The 20,992-nt window shown below is 40.0% G+C and overlaps 2 pseudogenes; both read left to right on the top strand.

Moving 5' to 3' along the window:
- Positions 1–3,979: 3,979 nt before the first annotated feature.
- LOC124672245 lies at positions 3,980–5,215 on the top strand (annotated as a pseudogene).
- Positions 5,216–19,497: 14,282 nt separating this feature from the next.
- On the top strand, positions 19,498–20,390 carry LOC124707442 (annotated as a pseudogene).
- Positions 20,391–20,992: the final 602 nt, after the last annotated feature.

Genomic DNA, 20,992 nt, shown 5'->3' with positions numbered 1-20,992 from the left:
AATGACAATTTGAGACATCAAGAATAACTTCAAAATCAAGCTGATGGTTTAATTGTACAAATTGGTGTTTCTCCATGGATTTTTCTTGTTCATACTTTTGTAGATTGTTATTTGGCGGCTGATATAGAATTACTAATGCAAAAGGAGAGAACCATTTGATTTTAGTGGCCGATACGGAATTACAGGAATAAAACGGCATATCTAAATGCAGATTTTCCAGTGTCTTCATCTAGACCATGTGTCTCTATAGTGTACCTTTAGTTCAATATAATGCCAGAGAACTTTAAGGCCCGCAGATTCAAATGGGACGCTACAAAATAGCCCAGAATCTTACATGCTGATAATTTGATTTCCTTACTAATAAAATTTCAGTGAAGTTAATCTACTCAACCGTTATCACTGAGCAAAGAACCCTAAACGATCTCACTACAAAAAGCTGAAGTGACCTACATACGCTTCCTATAATTCCTGCTATGCATCTCTGATACTGGTTAAGGTGTGAGCCATACATAGCATATTCTCCTTGTGCAGAAGCAAAGTGCCATGGTTATCATCACCATTTTGGAGGATATAGACTCTATGCCTCTCCATCCCTTGGGCCTCTGTGAGTGGTGAAGTGTTTCATGATGAATGGTAGATATAATCTTGCGCTGTTTTTGTATTTGGAGTAAAACAGTGATATATTATGTGCAATTCAAAAACGGTACATTTTTCTTTCAGTTCTTATGTATATTTATTACTAGCAATATAAGTTTCCTTTGCTCTTCTCCTAGAAAAGCATATTTTTAAAATTTTCTGAATGGGGATACTTATGTTTGACCCTTTCTCTTATTTAGGTTGGTGTTGGCATGTGCATGGAGGGAATAATAGAGCATAATCCAGTTGTTTATTATCTAAATGGATCCTTTGGCATGTAACACAAGCTGCTTTTGATTTGCTGGTGCGTTGGGCACGTAACAAGCTTCCATTAAATATATTGAGAGTATTTTGTGAGGTTTTCATGTTGTTTGTGTTTATTTGGGATAGTGATTTCTGGCATACAAGGTGTGCATTGTTGTAAACAGTGGTGGTGTTTGTAAGTAAGTATATCTCTTTGTCTGTGCTTAGGAACTCAAAACAATAGATCCATGTTCGTGGGAATCCATTCCTGAATTTACTGTTCTTTTCTGAAACATCTTTGTTGTGATGCTTAGGTGTATGACACATGGGAGCAAACTACAGAAGGAAGGTCGTGGCGCAGCTGAAGCTCAAGTCAGTCCTCACTCCTATGGGCATTCAAGTAGGTACTGGATTTCAATGTTAAATGCTTCTGCTACATTATTATTGTATAATGTGTTTAGGTTTTTTATAGTGTGTGAACGGGAACTATCAGTTCTCGATTTTTTCCGGTTCTGATGTTATCTTGAAATAATAGCAGTCGGAGGGGACAAAGTTTCCTTGTGGCAGTTTTATGTTTGTGGTGAGTTAAGAGTATCTTATCCTCGCAAAAAAGTTAGTTAAGAGTATCGCATGATCCAGTAACATGTAACAGAAGTGAAAGCGTATATTCACCGAATGCTTCTGGGATAGAAGTGCTTGTGTTGGTATGTTCCTGTTGCCGTTTGCTCTCTAATGTTAGCTTGCATGCTGAGAGAGGGAAGTGGTAGTTTTTTTTCCGCTGGATATATATTTGTTGAATTATTTGGTTCCTTCTTCCACTAATCTTATTTTTTCAGTCTACTGTTGTCTTACTTCTCGGTTTGATTTGGAAAAGACCTGCTGATGTTTGCATTCCAATTCAATGATGGTTGCCCAGTTTATGTTTGAGTGTATCATACTGCTATAAAAAGTTATACCAATTTACGTAAATTATTATGTGAACATCAGAGGTTACGATTAGTTATCTTAGAACTTTATATTGAAAAATATTCAAATTTATAGCTGTTTAAGAGTTATAAATATGTATTTTTCTAGGTTGTCTAAATCAAGAGCTTTTATCGCCTCTTTAGCAATCTACTAGGATCATTGGTACTGTCCAATATGTATTGCTATTGGTATATATGTACTCGGATCTGGCAGCCATATTGTATTGTTCATTCCATCGATTATACCTCACGTAACCTCAAGTATATGACTTATGGTTGCTGGACTGAGGGATTGAATTCCCCAAATATATAATTATCAAAATATGTAGCAAGTTTTCACATGATGCTCTTCTACAATCAAGCATGGTTGAAAAACATGTTCATACAGGATTTGCCCTCTTTGAAGCAAGATATTGTCACCAGATAGTAGATCTTTCGCCAAAGCAACTAAGAAAAAGCAAGTTGGTTGTTTCCTGAGAGATGTTTATAACGGTCTTTGGTCCGGCAAACGAAATGCTGCCAAGAAAGCTTAACATTAAGAAAAGGATTTCTAATTCATGTAGATGAAGTACCCAAACAATTCATAATATTCTACAACCAAAATAAATAGTGTAGTATTACACATGGCTTCAATATTGTGTTGGTTTCGCCTGTGCGCGGGACGCACCAGGTCATTATTAGACACTTGTTTACATTTAGCTATTTCAGATCGTGCTCCATTAATATCAGTACTTTAAGCAAATACACGTTGATTTTGAATGTTAGGTTCCTGGAAAAACAACAGGAAAATATCAGCCATCAGTCATCATGTAGATACTGAAATCTAAGCAAATCATATATGTTGAGAGGCGAGTAAAGAATGTTTTTGACCATCGTTCTTAGTTCTCTTTAATTTTTTTGTGTCTCTAACATACCCGTTTATTCTGAAACTATCTGATGTTCTTAGACATGTGTAGTAATATCTACATAACTGCAAATAAATATTATATTCTTAGCATGGGTGGTGCTAACCAGGCTAATTATGGGGTACTCCGTGCTGGGAGCAATTGCATTGTACTTAAATGACCTCGTGCTTCTTAGTTCTGTTTGTATTTGTTAACCATTCCCAGTTTTCAATTTTGATTTTACAACCTGGGACATAGGGACATGAATGTGATTGACTTACCTTTTTCTCAACACATTTCAGGTTTGGTTCTCTGTATATAGTCCTTCACTCCATGCAAGAGTCGGTGATACACAACATTTCTGAAGTGATGGCGTCAAGTACTGGCTGATGATAGTCCTGGTAAGCATGATCATATCACCTGGTAAACTTGAGGTGGTCATGGTGCTACCGGCATATATTTGATCACCAACCCCTCTCATTTAACGTCTACACATTATGTTTGAAGTATTTTGTAAGAAATGCATGGTGTTACTGTCTCAATGGTATCAAATTGTTTCATTTTTATTAGCTCATAACATTTAAGGAACATGCAATTCCAAATTTTGAAATGCCATATTATTTCAAAAATTTCAAGAAACACCGCCTTCCCTATTTAATTTGTACATTTGGCGGACTTAACATTACATTAATTGCTATTTTGCATAGAACTGAAATTTCTATCAAAAGATTTTCCTTGGTCTTGAGAAGGTGTGAATTTTATTCAGATCTTAATCTTGACAGTGGAGCTACTTAAATGTTTACATACATCATTTTAGCTAAAATAGTTCCCTTTTGTACACGTATACAGGACTATAGTAAAGATATTGATGCAATGTGTCGTTTTTCATTTTTCATTTCTTATAGATTCTGATGCAGTATCTTCTTTCTTATAGTAATCGATAATCTAGGATTTCTTGAAGCATTGCTTATTTGTTCTCTTACAGTGCAAATAACATCACTGGAAAATTGCCTTCAGACTTTTACTGACTGACAAATATGATAGATTATGTCTTAATCATGTTTAATTAGTAAATTTCGTCGTGGCCTCCCCGTGGATGAGCAGAACCGTGTGGCCAGGACGTTGGCCGTGCCCGACATGGTGGTGTTCGCCGAGGTGCTCGGGCACGCAGGCTGAGCATCCGTCTGCTGCTGTTCACGAGGCGGCTCTTCCGATGCCTCACATGGCACCGACCCAGGCAGGTTTTGTCCCCACATTGTTCATTTCAATCTACATATTCTGATCCTGATGAGTTCGAGAGCATAGCTCCCTTGCTCATACTGATACAATGATTCATGTGTCTTGGAATAGAGAGATTATGCAACTTGACGAGCCAATTGAGGTTAAAATTTATGAGTGGAATACTGGTGGACTTCTTACAAGAATTGGGGCAATAAAGAAATTGATTTCTTTAATTTTACTGTCTCTTGTTATTAATAGTTGTACAATTGCAGTGTTTCAAATCAGGTCTTATGTTTCCTTCGCCTACATTTCAGGATGCTGAGATCATTCCTTCTGAAATTTAAGCTCATTGACAGGACAAATATATTTACAGACTTGAAAAACAATGTAGGAACAATCAAATTGTTGTGCCTGCCCATCGTTATTAACTAGAACAATTAGAAGCCTTTTACTCATTCTTCATTGAAGTAATTGGTTACCTCTGCAAACCGGTTTGTTGCAGCATACGTGTTTGCATTATACAGCAAGATGAAGATACTAATGACCTCATAGTCAGATCCTAAACCTACACGATTAGCTGAAAGTTCTGTTCATCAAGTCAAATGTTTCTGACAAAATTGCTCTCATGTATACCTCAATCGCAGTGTATTGGACTTGCTCAATTGTCAACAATTGTTTGAAAACAACATAGTAGTACTAGGTAACTAAATTATTTATTTGTAGTTTGTAGTGAGATTTTGTGGTCAGATATGGTGAACCCCTCTAATTTACTTTGATACTTAATTGCAGCATAGCAGACCTTGAGAATGCTCCTCATTTATTTCTCTCAGACAAGGAGGTGAAAGACTGAACTGCAATCCATTTTCCTTTGACAATTTTTGTCCTATGTATTTTTTCTTATACCATTTGTCTTATGCTACTGCAGAAGCTGTTTTCAGAAGCTGAAGAAATCGGGAGCAGCTTCCAGTTGTCTCTTGGAACACTAAATTAGATTATGACCTCCAAGAGTCCGAGGGGAAACTATTCAACTTGATACAGAAGCTACACTATATGTAAATTGGAAATGGTTCAAATTTCTGATGCATGCCAAGCCTGGTGAGGAAAATGATCAAACAAAGTTGTAGCTATTCTATATTTCATGAACTGGATGTTGCGAAGAGAATTTGGTTCATGTCGAAGAGCAGAATGTACGTAAGCACCTTAGTCACAAACATATTAAGATCGACCTTCATTTGACGGCCTCCAAAAGAATGTGTGTTCCATCTATAATAAACCTCTAAGTAGAGCAGTAAGACTCTTGTGTTCATCTACCATTTGAGACCACATTGTGTGCCTATTGCATGTTATTATCGTCCTCTTAAGTAGCACACAGGAAAAAATGTTGAATGATATTGCTCACTTTTTGTTTTTGCCCCAGGATTTGCTTGCTGTTCGTGGGAAAAGAGTACAGCGTTGTTGTCGCCCCAAGGTGTGAATCATTAGACGCGTTGTACAACCACCTTCAAATGCAGATCGCTAAACCAATTATCCGGGCCAATGCTACCCCGCGACAAGGCAAGATCGATCCCACAACAGGTCAAAACAATGAGAGTCTCCCCATTCCTCAAGCTCCAAACTAGGTTCAGGGCACTGGTGAAACTTCAACTCCGCCACCGTCTATAAATCCTACACCATGAAGTGTACCATCATTAGGTTCTACAATCGATGAGGTAAACTTAGGTTGTCCTAATAAAGCACCTTTCTTTCGATTTCTGATGAACCATGTATAAGTACTATATTATACGGCAACCAACATCAATTTTGAGAGAGTTTTGAAGTTTCTTTTGGGTTAATATGTAGCTGACACGTATGCACTTTGAATTGTTAGATTTCGCAGGGTATTCTCTGTGTACATTTTCGGCGCCCACTTAGAATTTTGGGGAGGCTGAGAACTCACACGCTGTCGACGCGTGGGCACTTTTATTAGTTTTTGTTCACGATGCTTCGATGGTGGGCTTTTTAGATGGCTTGGTCGTGTGTATGTAGCGAAGCGCCTGGTCCCTCCCTCTTCCATGGCCTCACTCCTGCCTTGGCGCCCTGTTCTTCGCATCAACCACTGACGCCCCCATGATGAGCTCGCCGGCCAGGTTCGATGCTGGAGCACGGGATTGAGCGGTGTACCCCGAGGTTCTCGGGGCTGCCTGCGGGCTCACCTCCAGTTCGTCATGGCTGAGCTCATTTCCATCTCGCGACGCGTAGATCAGCCAGACCCCGCAATGGATTCGTTTATAGGCTGAGTCAACAACAACAAGATCGACGGACGAGGTCTGGATTGATGCAAGCAAACCCCTCCGGGCAAGCCTCTTCAGCTTGAAGAAGGGGCGCAGGAAAGCCTCTCTCGGCTTATCTTCACTTCCTTATGGTAGATGTTCACATGTGAGGGTCTGCAGGCAAGATCCTCATCGCCGAGCGATTCCTCGCGCCTATCCTCTTCAACTTTTGCAGCGCTGTCTCTTCGTTTTCCCCTCATGAATTTGGGATATTTATTGACCCTGTAATCAATCTAGAAAAGAGATACGATTCAATCTGGTCTCTCAACAATCCTTTTCATCTCTGACCCTTTAAGTCTGCCAATTTGATCTCTAGATGTGCCATCTCACAGTCACACAGGTACGTTTCTTTATATGGATTTTTATCTTCTGATGTATTTTCGCTTGATGTATCTTGTATATTTAGTCAAATAATGTTTTCCTTTGTTGTACTTTTTTCCAGGGTGCACTCTCTACTCAACTTCTTCCATCGGAGTTTTTAGTGATGGCAGAGTTTAGATGGCTGACCCTGAAGAGCGAGTGTAACCTGTAGCCAAGACCATATAATCTTAGTTGAGGAGAGTTTTCCTTACATGCTGGTACAATTTTTTTTAATGCATTATTTGCCATCTGAATTTGTTCTGGTTCAGACAAAACAAAAATTGATTGTTCATGACTAATTGCAGGACCAAGATGCTGCATTGCATTGTAATCAATCTCACAATTGTTGGCGAGGAGAGGAGGAGGTGTACTGACGTGATTCTTCAAGCAGATTGGTCTGACGCTGCGGCGGGCAGACTCGGTTTGGTCTGATCCCTATCGTTTTAATCAAGAAAAAAAATGATTTTGCACATGTGTGACTCGATTGGTTGCTTTAGCCTGTAGGGAGGAGAGGCAAGTCAGTTGGAGCAATGTCTCCTGTCTTCTATGCATCTGAGGCGTCAACGACCAAGTTGACGCTACCTCAACGTTGCTATCTCAGCAATGGGAGAAAAGGATGAGGACGGCGAAGCAAAAACTGGTCATGTTGCGATGACAATTCATGGCGGACAACGAGGTGACGAGGTTGACCTGCTATGGGAAGGTCGGCATGGCCTGCTCCCATGACGACAGGCCCAATATGCATGTACCCTGCAAGAAGTAGCACCTTGACTTCCACAATGAAGGTATCAACCCTCTGCTGCACTAATCCTTTCGTGAGAATGACATTGGTTGCAACATGCTACTTTCATATACGCAGTTGCAAACATCCCACCTTCCAACATCCATATATATTTGAGGTAACGTGCAAATAGAAGACCTATATATGGTGTGGTTGTTTTTGTGATGAAATTGTTGAGACATATGAAAACGAGTATAATAAAATAAATATCAATGTTTCAAAGGTCCTGAATATATTGAATTAGACATACTGACCAAGTTATAGTTGTTGATGCAGTAGGTGGGAGTTTCAATTTCCTGGGAGTCCTATATGACCATGTTATTGTTCTAGATTATAACGTTCCAAGTGTAGTATATCAATTCAGTTAGTTTTCTCAAGGGATATATGAGTTCAGATATTACGTAAAGGTTATCTACTGCTCATCGCCTGCATGTTGCTTCCTTCCATGCATTTTTAATGCTACATTTACGGTTAATATAAAAGCCTATTTAGTATTTACAGAGTATCGTTGCATTGTATTTCATTTTTTCTCAATTTTGAATGAAAATCTTCAAACAGTACCACCATGCAACTCTCAAAAAATCAAGAAGCCAAGATAATGAATAGCCCGAAGGACTACGGATAATACTGATGATAATCTGGGAATGAATTAGAACCAAGAATGCTAGACAACCCGAGTATATTATAAGATAAACATTTGTCTATCCAACTGGATAATTTGAAATTCAGCTCATGCTAACTGTTAGATGTAGACATATTTATGTAGCAGTTGGTTTGCATATTCAGATCCTGCCAATCTGACGTAATACCACCTGTTTAAGCCGTGACTAAAAACTGTTGTGTCATGGATATGTCTTATTGTATATGAGATCAACCTAAGAACTCAACTTTCAGTTTAGATACTTCCACTGATGTACTGCATTCGCATCCAGCTCATTCACAACAGTCTATGTGTTTGATGGAAAGGTTTTATTTAGATGTACGTGCATTTCATATACAATTTGTTTTTGAACAAATCGAGTTAACAGCTGGCTTTCATGTATCCTGCAGTTTGTTATATATCGCATTAAGTTGCTGTGTAATGTGTACAAAGTTGATTGTTGATCACTTGATACTTTTAATATGTCTTGAGAAGATGGAACAACTAGGAAATTAAGAAAAGGTTCAGTAACTCGGCTTTCTAATTGTTCAATTTTCATAAGAGATCATTCTCCAAAAATGATGTTCAGAAAAGTTAGTTATGAATTATTTCTGAAATTCTTACTTGATAAATAGATACCAAGACCATTCTGCAGTGTGACCATTTTATCCAATAAATCGTGTTCCTCTTTATCCTAATTGTTGAGTTACAACAATCAATAGTGTTGTAGCAAAATAAAGGAAAGAGCAACAAACCTGAACTATCAGAAGGTGATCTTCCTACATGGTCACATATTTGTGTAGTCCTCAAGAAACTATACTATTTGGTGGTACTGCAGATTTGATTTTATAAATTATTTTTAAAAATTATATCTATAGGTCTTATTACATACCCTACTATTTGAATCTCTCTCTAGATATGAATTCAAAACATTGTTGTACTATTTAGTAAGACAGTTTACTTCTTTTCTTTAGATGTTGCTCTAAATATTATCCAGGGCAATCCTAGATAGAAGTTACTTTGATGAAGTGGCACATTGTCATATGTCATAATGTATACGTAAATTATACTTTCAAAACTTCACCGTCATTGTTACCAAGACCCATTTTCCTATATTGTCATTTTGAAGCTACATAAATTATACTTTCAATAACCGCTACTTCTACCTCCTAAATAGACAGTTCCTTCTGAGGCTTCACTGTCAACAATGCCAATATAAGTATCAGACTAATCATTTATGTTTGTGAGCATCTAATTTACTAACTGACCCAAGACTTACTAAACAAATTCAATCTCTACAAAAGGAAAAAAAAGTTTTATGCTTCCAGCCTTTTAGGTATATTGGTTCAAATTAGTACTCCCTCTGATCCATATTACTTGCCATCAAAATGGATAAATCTGTAATTAAAATGTGTCTAGATACATCTATATTAGTGTCAAGTAATATGAATCCGAGAGAGTATTAGAATTTCTGGAAGCACCTCCTCCTAAAGCACAATATTTACCTATAGCTCCCCTGTCACAAGACAATAAATCCATAGTGCATATGCATATTTGTACGATACTGGATCATTATGAAGTGGGTCTGCCTTCTGGACAAAGCTTCTTCAAGCTTTACTACTATGGAACGGAGTTTTGTTTCTACATTTATGAAAATATTATGTTAGTCCTATTAGGTGCTACTTTTCTTATGATTCTCGAGCTATACTTCTTAACTAACTGTAATTTTGCTTCACCGGACTATTCGGAGTTTTGTACCGGCTACATTTAGATGACAATGCACTGCAACTATCAACTACAATAAGAACACTTCCATTATTCTAATTAAAAAGGTCAGTCACCATCTCTGTTACAAATAGCATTCATGCTCATCACTAAACACTAAAGAAAATACTGATTCTATGCCTGGTACAGTCACACCTTAATAATAATTGCCCAGCGGCTACACAATCAGGAAAGGGTATCAGCTGACTAATATCTATCAATCCCAAATCTGCAAAATCAAATACTACTAGACGAACACTGCTAGCCTGATTTGTTACCAAACTGAACTATTAGTACAATTTGTCATGACAAACACTGACGGCACCAAACCTGCAGGCCCTCCAGCTGGTCGATGTGCCACGACAGATGATCCCGTACAGAACTAATGGTTTACAGCCGAAGACCAACTCCATTGTCACCTCAGGTGAGAACAACACCAGCTTCACAGCTTACATTAACATAAGCGCCTGGTTGGGTGCGGACGACCGTATGGTGCTTCTACAATGGTTCTGTTAGATTATTGTTTTCCAAATTGGTTCTGGCAGATTTGGATTAAATTTTCAACGTTTTAGATGCTTAGCTTTTCCAGCATACATGAATCAATATGGGAAAAAAGCATGCATGAATTGCTGAGTTCTCTTTTGGTTTGTTGTGTGATGTTGGCTACAAATTTACCAATCAAGGCACGCGGAGACTGCTCCAGTGAAAAGAATGGGGTAGGGATTTACTGTCTCCTTTTTCTTCTTAGCAAATCGTCTCACCACCTCTTAGTCCATGTTCAAAACAAATGCAGGAGTGCAAAGGCTACCAATACGGCAATATCAAGTCGTTAAAATTCTCATTTTAGAGAAAAAACCATTAAACTCCTATACACGACAAGCCCTTGGTTGTTTGCTAATCGTCTAATTGAGTACCACTGGAAAAACGGACTGGAAGGACGTGTAGAAATGATTGCCATGAACATGTGTGTCTATCATCTAGATTTTCTAATAAACATAGTTAATTATGTATTTTGTAGGCTATTTGATGCTTCAAACATCAGACTACAAGAATGTACATGTGCGTGTTGCTGAACCTGGCCTTCTTGATGAAAGAATTTCTGAGAGTACAGGGATTTGTGAAACACGTAAGCTAACTAAGATATGCAGTCACAGGTTACTGCATAAATAGGCTCCTATTGTATAAGCCGATTTCTATGTCCAAGGAAGAAATGCCATAGATGCCCAATATGATGATATCGCAGATAACTTATGATAGTCGTGGTCATATGTTACTGCGTCAGCTAATACACTGCCAATGTATTTCATATTTGTTTGTACATTGTGAGTTACAAGTTATATGTGCTTCACTGCCTTTGCACCTTGGTCCCACCGATTTCGATAATGTTGACAAGCGGATGTTGGCCTTCGTTCACCGGAGCCTACAAACATTTGCAACCACCAAAAATTACCATAAACCAGCTACCATATGGCGCGGCGTGCCGCCGCGCCAATCATTGCTAGTACTTATAATTGCAGGTAGTCTCCAACTCATCTGGAAGATCGATGATGGCAAAAACCCTAAGTCAAAGAAAGACCTGAACTTCTCAGAAGACGATTAGATTCTCATGTGCATGCTCACACCAAGACAGTTCATTTGTCAGTGATATTATATCTGCTATCGTCCGCACTATTTCCAGACTGCTCTATCTGCCCAATATGTAGCACAAAGACTCCTTTATGCACATTCGTTCTGGTTGTTAAAAACCCATCGTCTTGGGCTTAACTATTTTCATGTCTAGGACTAGGACAACATTCAGACAAACTGTTTAAGTCCTGTGTACTGCCTATCACTTATGTTGTATTCTATCTGCATGCTTGCTTCTTCTGTATTATGTGCTTCTTAATATCCGGACTCTGTTTATGTAATGATCGTTTGGTCAATTAATTTGTTGTCTATAGGCATGGTATTTCGTATACTTTAGATCAATTCATCCCTTCAGTTTTATTGCGAAGTGGTTACAAATTTTTTTTACCTCTAAGTAATATATAAGACTGAGAAAGTGTAGCTAAGAACAACAAATAGACTTGCAACGCTCGACATATGCACCGTACCATCCTCAATAAATAGTAAAACAAAGTTGTCACTAAACACTTCAGGTCCCACAAAATTTATCCACCACAGACTTACATGGGAACCACTCCTATACATAGAGGCAGCAATCTATATCGCTTAATCATGAAAAGGAGCGACTGCTTCCCCCTCTGAAGAATACTGAATCAAGCAAACAAAATCCTTATCCACTTCCATGGTAAGAAAAACAAATATTCTGCACAGCTTATATATGAAAGCACTGCAAAGCTTCCTCAGTGCAACCATTCACACAAAGCTTCCTCACTGCAAAAACACTGACACAAGTCACTGATACAAGCATGTCCATACACGGACGACCAACCATCGCAATTAACACTACCGCTATGCAGACACATCCTCTAAATTCGGACACAGGACATCACAGACCACTCAAATGACAGCTACCCCGCACCACCGTATAGAACCCACAGGTAAAAACACATACTCAGTTACAATTTCCAAAAAAACAAAAAAAAAATCTTACTAAGTAACAAATTAACTACACAATTACCACGATCTGGTGTGGCGTGCCGCTGCGCCCTTCTTTGTGTCTGTGTAGTTGGTTCATCCTAGAGTCATTGGTGGTTGTGTTGTACGAGTTTCACAGGGTTGCTTCTTTTCTATGCTCATGTGCTTTGCTCTTCTCTGGCGCTTATTCGGCTATGTCAAGTTTTGTGCCTCTCCTGACCTTAACGTGTTTTCTGGGGTGTTACAAATATCATATCATTTACTATCCTTGTTTCGGATTATGGTTTTATATCTACCTAATTTTGTTGCTTGATTTTCTACTTGGTTGTTTATGTGTGTAGTGCCATGAGGCCGGCTCTCAAGATGAAGAAATGGGAGGAGGAGCGTCGGCTTAGGGAAGCTGCATATTGTTTTCATGGATGCCTTTACATATTCTATGTTTGGTTCGTAATAGCACGCTTTTCTTAAGGTAGTGAAGAATTTAAAGTAACTTTGTTTTCCCCAAGAAAAAATCTCCATAGATTAAATTGTGGCTTTATTATTTGGAAGGGTGTATGCTATTAGTTATTGTTTAGTTTCAGATTCATTTTGGAGGAAGAGGTCGCGTCAATGTGGAGACTAGGCGGACTCAAATCGTTGTCGACTTGCCACTATACGCCAGCCAACACCCTATCAAATCGAGATATTTGAGGTATACAATCTGAGTTCTTGATGAGTTTGAGTACTGCTTCTTGGAGTAAGGTCGGTGTTTCTATGTTAATGTGTATCCGTGTTTTTACTTCGGATAGAAGATAACACCTTTAGAAATCACCCCAGATATTATAGATTTGTAGAGTGGTAGAAGCTATGCATGTTGCTGCAGTTTGTTGGCTGGGAATCGCAACCTCAATGTTTGTACTGATAGAACATACTTCTCTATCCATAAAATGATGTCGAAAGTTTGTCTAAATTCGAATGTATCTTGACACTCTATAGTACATAAATATACATCTAAATTTAGACGAACCTCCCGACATCCTTTTATGGACCGAGGGAGAAATAGATTTGAAAACTATCCCAGATAATGTGTTTCTAAAGTAGTATCTTATGCAGATAGCTACACTGTTGGTTGAACACTTTTGTTTCTATTTTATTACGTGCTTACCAAATTCATTTTTTTTTGGAGTCCAAAGTAGAGGATACTTGAAATCTTGTTAAGTCACACGCATGCCCTCATAGCAAGGTTAATAGTCCTCACTTTTTTTAGTCAGTATGTATGTTCTATTTTTTCAACTGTATATTTGATTGTAGTTCTTTTGTATTTGTTTGATAGGCTTAATATCAGAGGAACCGCCGGTAATGATGTATAGTGATCTTGGTATACAAGTATGATCAGGACCATTTGGTGGCCTGGGCCCATTTGTTCTTTGCTTCTTAGTGATGCTCCTGATGTATTCTTATGTACTTATTGGGTTATTGAATGTCTTGATGGCACCGAAAAACATAATGTTTATACACATTTATTTCTCTTTGCTATGAACAAATGGTTGGATGCACAAAAAGTTGCTCATGTGTTGTACATGTGTTATCTGTAGATAGTTGCTTGAAAGTTTTTATTTTCTATAAAAAAATTGCTTATACAGGCTTAAGGGCTGTAGAAGACCTACTGAATGCTTGGACAAATAAACAAACATCAGTCACATAAATTTATGGTTATATTAATGTCTTGCATTTGCCTGTGCGCCGGGGCGCACCGGGTCATCTAGTATACATAAAAGAAGGAGGATCCTAGAGTTTATGGAAGAGAAATAAGCCAGGATGATAGTTTGTTTGCAGATTCAGCTTTCACACGATGCTTAAGCATAGTGACTTCATGACAAAACATTGCTTTACAATCTCTGAAAGTTGGTCCAATTCCTTAATTTGAAGATCCAGTTATTCCTCTGCTACACTAGCAGGTCAAAATGATTATTTCAATAAAATAGGGTTCTTAGATAATATTGTACTAGTCCCCTGTTCTTAGATATAAGGTGTATATGTTTTTAGGAAAAAATTGTAATATAAGGTGTATTGTGTTGCACAACTTGTATTCTATCTCCTTATCTTTTGCAAAACTTTTCTATTTTCTCACATCGATTATTCAGGAATAATCTCATTCAAACCTGGTGTAATATTTTCTCCACGTGCGTATTTTAATTTTCTTTCCCCAAAAACAATACAACTCATATCTAGAAACGGAGGGAGTATTATTTATGTCGGAAAAAAAGAGTATGCATTCTACTCCTAATTAATCACTTCCTTTATATATTTCAGGAAGGAACTGTCTATAGATATCAGCAGCAGAGCGGAGGGGATTGACCTTTCATGTCAGGATGGGAAACCCAACTTCATTCTCTAGAAAAAAATAAGAGAAATTACACAAAAGTCGTGGAGTTACATACTGTACATGAATACATCCAAACTTTTCTCCGGCATCTAGAACTATATTCATTGCCCCTCTAGAAAAAGTTTCTGGAAAAACCAACCACCTGATGCATTCAGCCAGAATATTAACTGTGACTTGGAAAACAATTGATCCAGTTGAGTACATGACTGTTGATGGCAGAAAACAGTTTATTATTCAAACAAATCAAGCACATGCTTCTAGAAGGAAGACAACTACTTGTCCAAGTAGAACTACATTCTCTTCCAAATGATTACATTTCTGCAGCCATGGCAGCCCGTGGTCAAGAACAAGGACAGGAAAGGGTTGACACTTGCAAGCTCTAAGCTGAGGACCCTTTACTCTACTCCATCCATTTCTGAGCATGCTAACATGAAGTCGATTTGTCCATAGTGTGCAATCGTTGAGTTACATGCCATGAGTTAACTGGGCTGGGTTGCAGCAAGCCGTTCCACTCATGGATCGATCACTACAGGAATGGTGGCATTAGGGAAGAGCAAGGACGGAAGGAACAAACAAAACCAAACTGAACTTCATGGTGATACTGGTCGCTTGGTCTATCTGGCGTGAAAGAAACGCTCAAGTATTCGACAACACATTCAAGCCAGTCAATGTGCTAATCGATCAAATCAAGACAGAAGGGAGGCAATGGTCTTTAGCTAGTGCATGTCGCTTAATCTTCCTAGGAAATTAATCTTTCCCGTGTAGTTAGAAGGTCGAGTAGTCTGTTTTTCTTCAGTTGGTTGTTCTTCTTTTTTCTTTAGTTTTTGTGAACCCCTTGGTTGTTCTGTAAACTCTAACCACTTTTGTGTTTTTTCCCTCTTCTATTTTAATACATGCAAGGCTCTTGCATGGTTCGAAAAAAAATTCCATGAGTTAACAACACTGATCAAGTGTTGTTTTGCACACACCAGGTGCTCGTAGAGTAAGGTGTGCTCGCGTTAATAGGAGTAAGTATATGTAAATATTTGCATGCGCCCCTATGTTGTTTAAAGAAATCTGACATTCTGCCTACATATGCTTTTCGATTCCTCTCCGGTGTTGGAGTCTGCAGAGAAGCTGCACCTATTAGGTTTACTACCTAGTTCCTTTCTTAAAGACAAACAAACAAATAGACAAAGTTACATATGTCGATGTTCGCAGACCAGCACTAACAAAGTACTACAATCCGTTTAGTCAAACCATTTTTAGGCATCAACCAGATTTTTCTTCCAATGTACGGATCAGTGCAAGTTAATTTAACCACTTTCTCGAGATGTCAGCAAAAGAGGATTCATTGACCTTAATTCTGAAGAAAGAAATACATATGCTTCAGACGTATAGAAGTGGCATGCATGCATGCCTGATATTCCAATACTATTACGCGTAAACCACGCTGGGTTCAAGAACCGACCACCTCATGTCCTCATGTACGCCCAACCCAGAATATTGACTTTTTCTCCACTACGTTGCATTCAAACTAATCTAGATAAGCGAATCCATCCATCATCCATGAGCAGTTGACACACACAGCTTTGTTGTTGTTCGTCCAACTCTTCAACCTGGTTCGAGAAGAAGAAGAATGGAAGCTTGAAGCTATAGTTCACTAATTTTTCCACGGGCAAGCCATTTGGTCTAGTCTGTCTAACTAAAACAGACTCGATCTAGAAGCCCTCAGAGGTCAATGACGCACATGCCTTGAACGATAAGGATATATACTTCTTTTTTCCAAATTAATTAATGTGGATTTATCTACATACTCCTTCCGTCTCAGTTTATGTTGCGCATAAAATTTTGCGTGAAAGTCAAACTTTTTATTTTTTTTATTCAATATATAATAAAATATACAAACTTTTGTGGCACAAATCAATATTATTTAAATCACGGTAAAATATTTTTTTATATTATATAACTTTTATATTATAGGTAAAAATATATATTACTACATAGCCGATTAAACTTTACGAAGTTTGACTTTTGAGTAAAACTTATATGCAACATATTTTTGGATGGAGGGAGTACGTAATCCTACTAGCGGCATCATTTGGCCCAGTATGTGTATTTAGTACTTCCTCCTTCCCTAAAAGAGGTGCACAATTTCATCTAGATACGAAGATGAAATGGAGCTTATTTCCTAACATGGGTGGCTGCATAGTCGGAGGATTGAAGCCAATGAAGTTTTATAGTAGTTGGCTTTTTTACATCGTTCTTTTATAGCCATTTGTTTGATACTGGACTACTAAACTGCTGTGTGCATACTAATTATGCAGAGGTTGAGTGTAATGCTTAAAAACTTTTGGAGTAATAAAGCACCCCTTATCGAAAAAGATACGAAGATATTTAGACATATTTTAATTATAGAAACATTTGTATCTTGAAAAAATTGAGCAACTTTTTTTGGAAACGGAAGGAGTATGTAGATTCATACAAATCTAGATAAATCAAGGGTCAATTATAATTGAAATAGAGGGAGCATATGTAATACTAGCTCCATCATGAAATAAGTGTCTCAGTTTTGTCTACATACGAATGTATCTAGATATGTTTTAATTATAGATACATCTATATTTAAAAAAAGTCGAGAGACTTATTTTAAAATGAAGGGAGATTTGTTAAGCAACCGATGCACAGTGTATGATACATTTCGCTAGATGTATATATAATAAACACCGACCTATGCAGTGAAGAATAATGATGTCACCTGGTAGACATAGACGGCGTTTTTGAACTATTGAAAGAATCTATGAAATCCAGATACATGAGTAGTCTTTTGGTTGTCAACAATTTTTTAGTGCACACTTGCAATCCAAAAAGTAGCTTAATTAACTACATAGGTCTAACACGAAGAATATAAACAAGTTAAGATTGGAAAACCAGATCTCAAGCAAGACAACCCGAACAGACCCCCTCTTGACTTTTTCCAAGTATTTCTTTAAAGAATTTCGAGGTCTCACACTCAAGTAATTTCACGGTTGCAAGCAACAGACGAACAGATTTAGTTACTGTTTTACTAATTCTAGGTTGACTGAGAATTAAATTAGCTTGACCGACTTCCATACCATTGGATTTGTGTTGTGATTCATGGATTCAAGAATTGTACATGAAGTTACAATTGCATACAAAATTTCCAGCTGCACACATATTTCGATGTTGTTATCTGATGGATAATTACGGTGATTTTATGTCCATTGAGAGTTACTCACATCCATAAGAGCAAGAACAATAATGTAGTTGACAGCAGGCTATAACAATTTGCCACATCATCTATAGTTAACTTATAGCTACCATGTACAATAGTAAGCTATAAAACTGTAGTACTTTTACAATACATGGTCCACCTTTTAGTCTCACATAGTGCCTAGCAGCACGTGCTAGAGCTGGCTATTAGATAAGAGTCCAGTTCTCTTCTCTCTCATAATCTCTCTCCTCCAACTAAGCAAACTTATAATATTTTATCTCTTATAGCCAGCTGACTGTACCTTATTGTATTTGCTCTAAGGTGCATATCGAATGACCGGGTACTTATTTTAAGCGGAAACATAATACTATCTAAAAATCACATTCTTGAAGACCTGAACGGTTGAACCTAGGCACTTTTATTGTACATTCATTGTAAGTTAGACTCACTTCTTCACTCGAGTAGCGCCCGTTTTCAAGAGAACACTACACACGCACGCTTGTTCATGCATGAGCTCCCTATAAGGCTGGTGCCAACGCGGGCTGGAGGCGGGGCGGTACCGCCCGCGTCGGGGCTAGAGGGAGGCGAGAGGCGGGCGAGACGCTAGCGGCGGGCGGTGGATCCACTGCCCGGCGGTAGGGGGCGGTACCGCCCGCCTATAGCCTGCGTTGGAGGCGAGAGCGGGGCGAGAGGGAGGCGATAGCGGTGCTAGTGGGGGTGGTAGCGAGGCGGTAGGGAGGAGAGAGAAGTGAGAGCTGCCACTATAGCCCGTGCACTGGCACCGTGGGGTGAGAGTGGGGTGAGAGTGGGGTAAAAGCTGACGTGGCGAGACTATAGTGGGGTGATGCATTGGTACCAGCCTAATTAGGATTGGTTGTATCGACGGATCCCCAATACTACCAAGCATGCATATCGTGTTTCATGCATGACCTACCTTCCCTAAAACAATGACCAACCCATGCTGGTCATGCCACCATTTCTTTAGACAAGCCCATTTCAATTGTCTTCTCTTGTTTCCTTTAAAAGTCCTAATTTATGTTGCACATAATTTTGCGTAAAAGTCAAGTTTTATAAACTTTCTATTATAATATGAAATCAACACTATTAGAATCACCGAGAAACATATTTCCAAATTATATATATATATATTATATCATAGATAATAATAATTTTTGCTACTCTAACTTTATCAGGTATGACTTTGTCAAAAAATTGTTCCCAGCATGTTTTCGAATTATTTGTATTTCGAGAAGACCGCCATTATTGAATATTTGGAAAAAAATTAAGGCGGTGCTATGATTATAGGAGGCGTCAAAGGGATTAAATCAATATTTAGAAGCATATATATGCAGCTTGGAAACTAGTTTCATGTCTGACTATGACCGGGCCATGGCCGAGGTTGCCCATGACTGGGTCCACCGTCCACAAAGTGTGACCGACAAACGAAATGACTACCAGGCGAGTATATATATTTGACGTCCTTGTTCCAAAATCCCTTTCTATCCTCCAAACCACACGACCGCAACTACCCTTCAATGGCCGCGCTCGCCGGCGACAACAACGCCAGGTACTGGCTGGCGGAGCACCCTGCCATCGTAGGATTCCGGTGGAGCCCCTCGGTCGGCCTCTGGTTCTCCACCTGGGCCTCCCTCCTCTGCTTCCTCGCCGCGTACCGTCGTACGTCGCCCTCTGCCTGATCCTCGACGCCCTCCTCGCCGCGCTCCGCCGCAAGAGGCCGCTCCCGCTCGGGCCCCTCCCCTCCGCGCACGCGGTCCTCATGGCATTCGTCTCCGCGGCCATCTTCACGGGCACGATCCTGTCTGCCGTCGCGGAGATACGCGACACCCGGTGGTCGTGGCGTGGGCGTAGCCGCACCACCCCGCTGCGGTGGCTCCTCTGCTTCCCGCCGGGCACCCGCTCCTCCGGCCGCGTCTTCTTCTGGTCCTACGCCTACTACCTGTCCCGCTACCTCCACGCGGCGCGGGGCCTGTTCGCGGTGCTCCGCCGCCGCCGCGGCGCCTCCGCCCGCGTCTTCGCGCACGCCGCCGCCGTGGCCATGGCCTTCCTCTGGCTGGAGTTCTCCCAGTCGTTCCAGGTGCTCGCCATCCTGGCCTCCACGCTCGCGCACGCCGTCGCGTCCGGGTTCCGGTTCTGGGTCGGCGCCGGGCTGCCGGTCGCGCGCGCGGCCCGGAGCGCGCCCGTGGCGCTGGCCTGCCAGACGGGCCTGCTGGGGTGCAACCTGGCGTGCCACGCGGGGGTCGCGTGGATGCACTTCGGCGGCGCCGTCGCCGGCGGGTGCAGCGGCATCGGGGCCTGGGTGTTCAACACGCTGCTCAACGCCGCGCTGCTCTGGGTCTTCCTGCATTGCTACGGCAAGCGCGGCGTCTGCGACGACGACGACCACGACGGCGGCAACAAGGAGCTGTGACCGCCCACCCAGGCGCGGGCGGGGTGTGAGGTGATTTTTGCGTTGATCCCACCCCCCCAAACCGTACTGTGTTGTAACATAATCTCTGGTTGTTGTACATAGTATATAGGCTGAAATTTGGCATCCCGATGAGATGACACGATTATAAACAAAAGATTTAGTTATATAGATCGGATATGCGTGCATGCAGCTCGAGTAATTTCAATCGAATCCCTGCTGCTGCTTTAACCTCACGCTGTTCATCCTGTTCATAGCAAGGCATCTGAGCTGAAACCGCAGCTCGATCTGAAAGATTGATCTTAATTCATGGCCACCAAGTGTGGTGGAGCTGAGCTGATGAAGGAACTAGGAGTGAGACTGTGAGAGAGTGACACTGACACCAACACCTATTGCATGATACAGAGACGTGCAAACACAACGTGACCATCTGGTTAGAGCAAGTACAATAAACTCTAGTGAGCTGGCTACAAAGATTAAAATAATATATTTATGTCTAGTTAGAGGAGAGAAAAGAGAAAAGAGAATGTAAGTGAGCTCTTATGCAAGAGCTAGCTCTAGCATGTGCTCGTATATAAGTTGTGTGAACGATATGAGTAGTACAT

Source organism: Lolium rigidum, chromosome 1 (genome assembly GCF_022539505.1).
Source record: "Lolium rigidum isolate FL_2022 chromosome 1, APGP_CSIRO_Lrig_0.1, whole genome shotgun sequence".
Lineage (NCBI taxonomy): Eukaryota > Viridiplantae > Streptophyta > Magnoliopsida > Poales > Poaceae > Lolium > Lolium rigidum.
The sequence above is the reverse complement of the archived record's forward strand: the minus strand, read 5'-3'. Positions and strand labels throughout refer to the sequence as shown.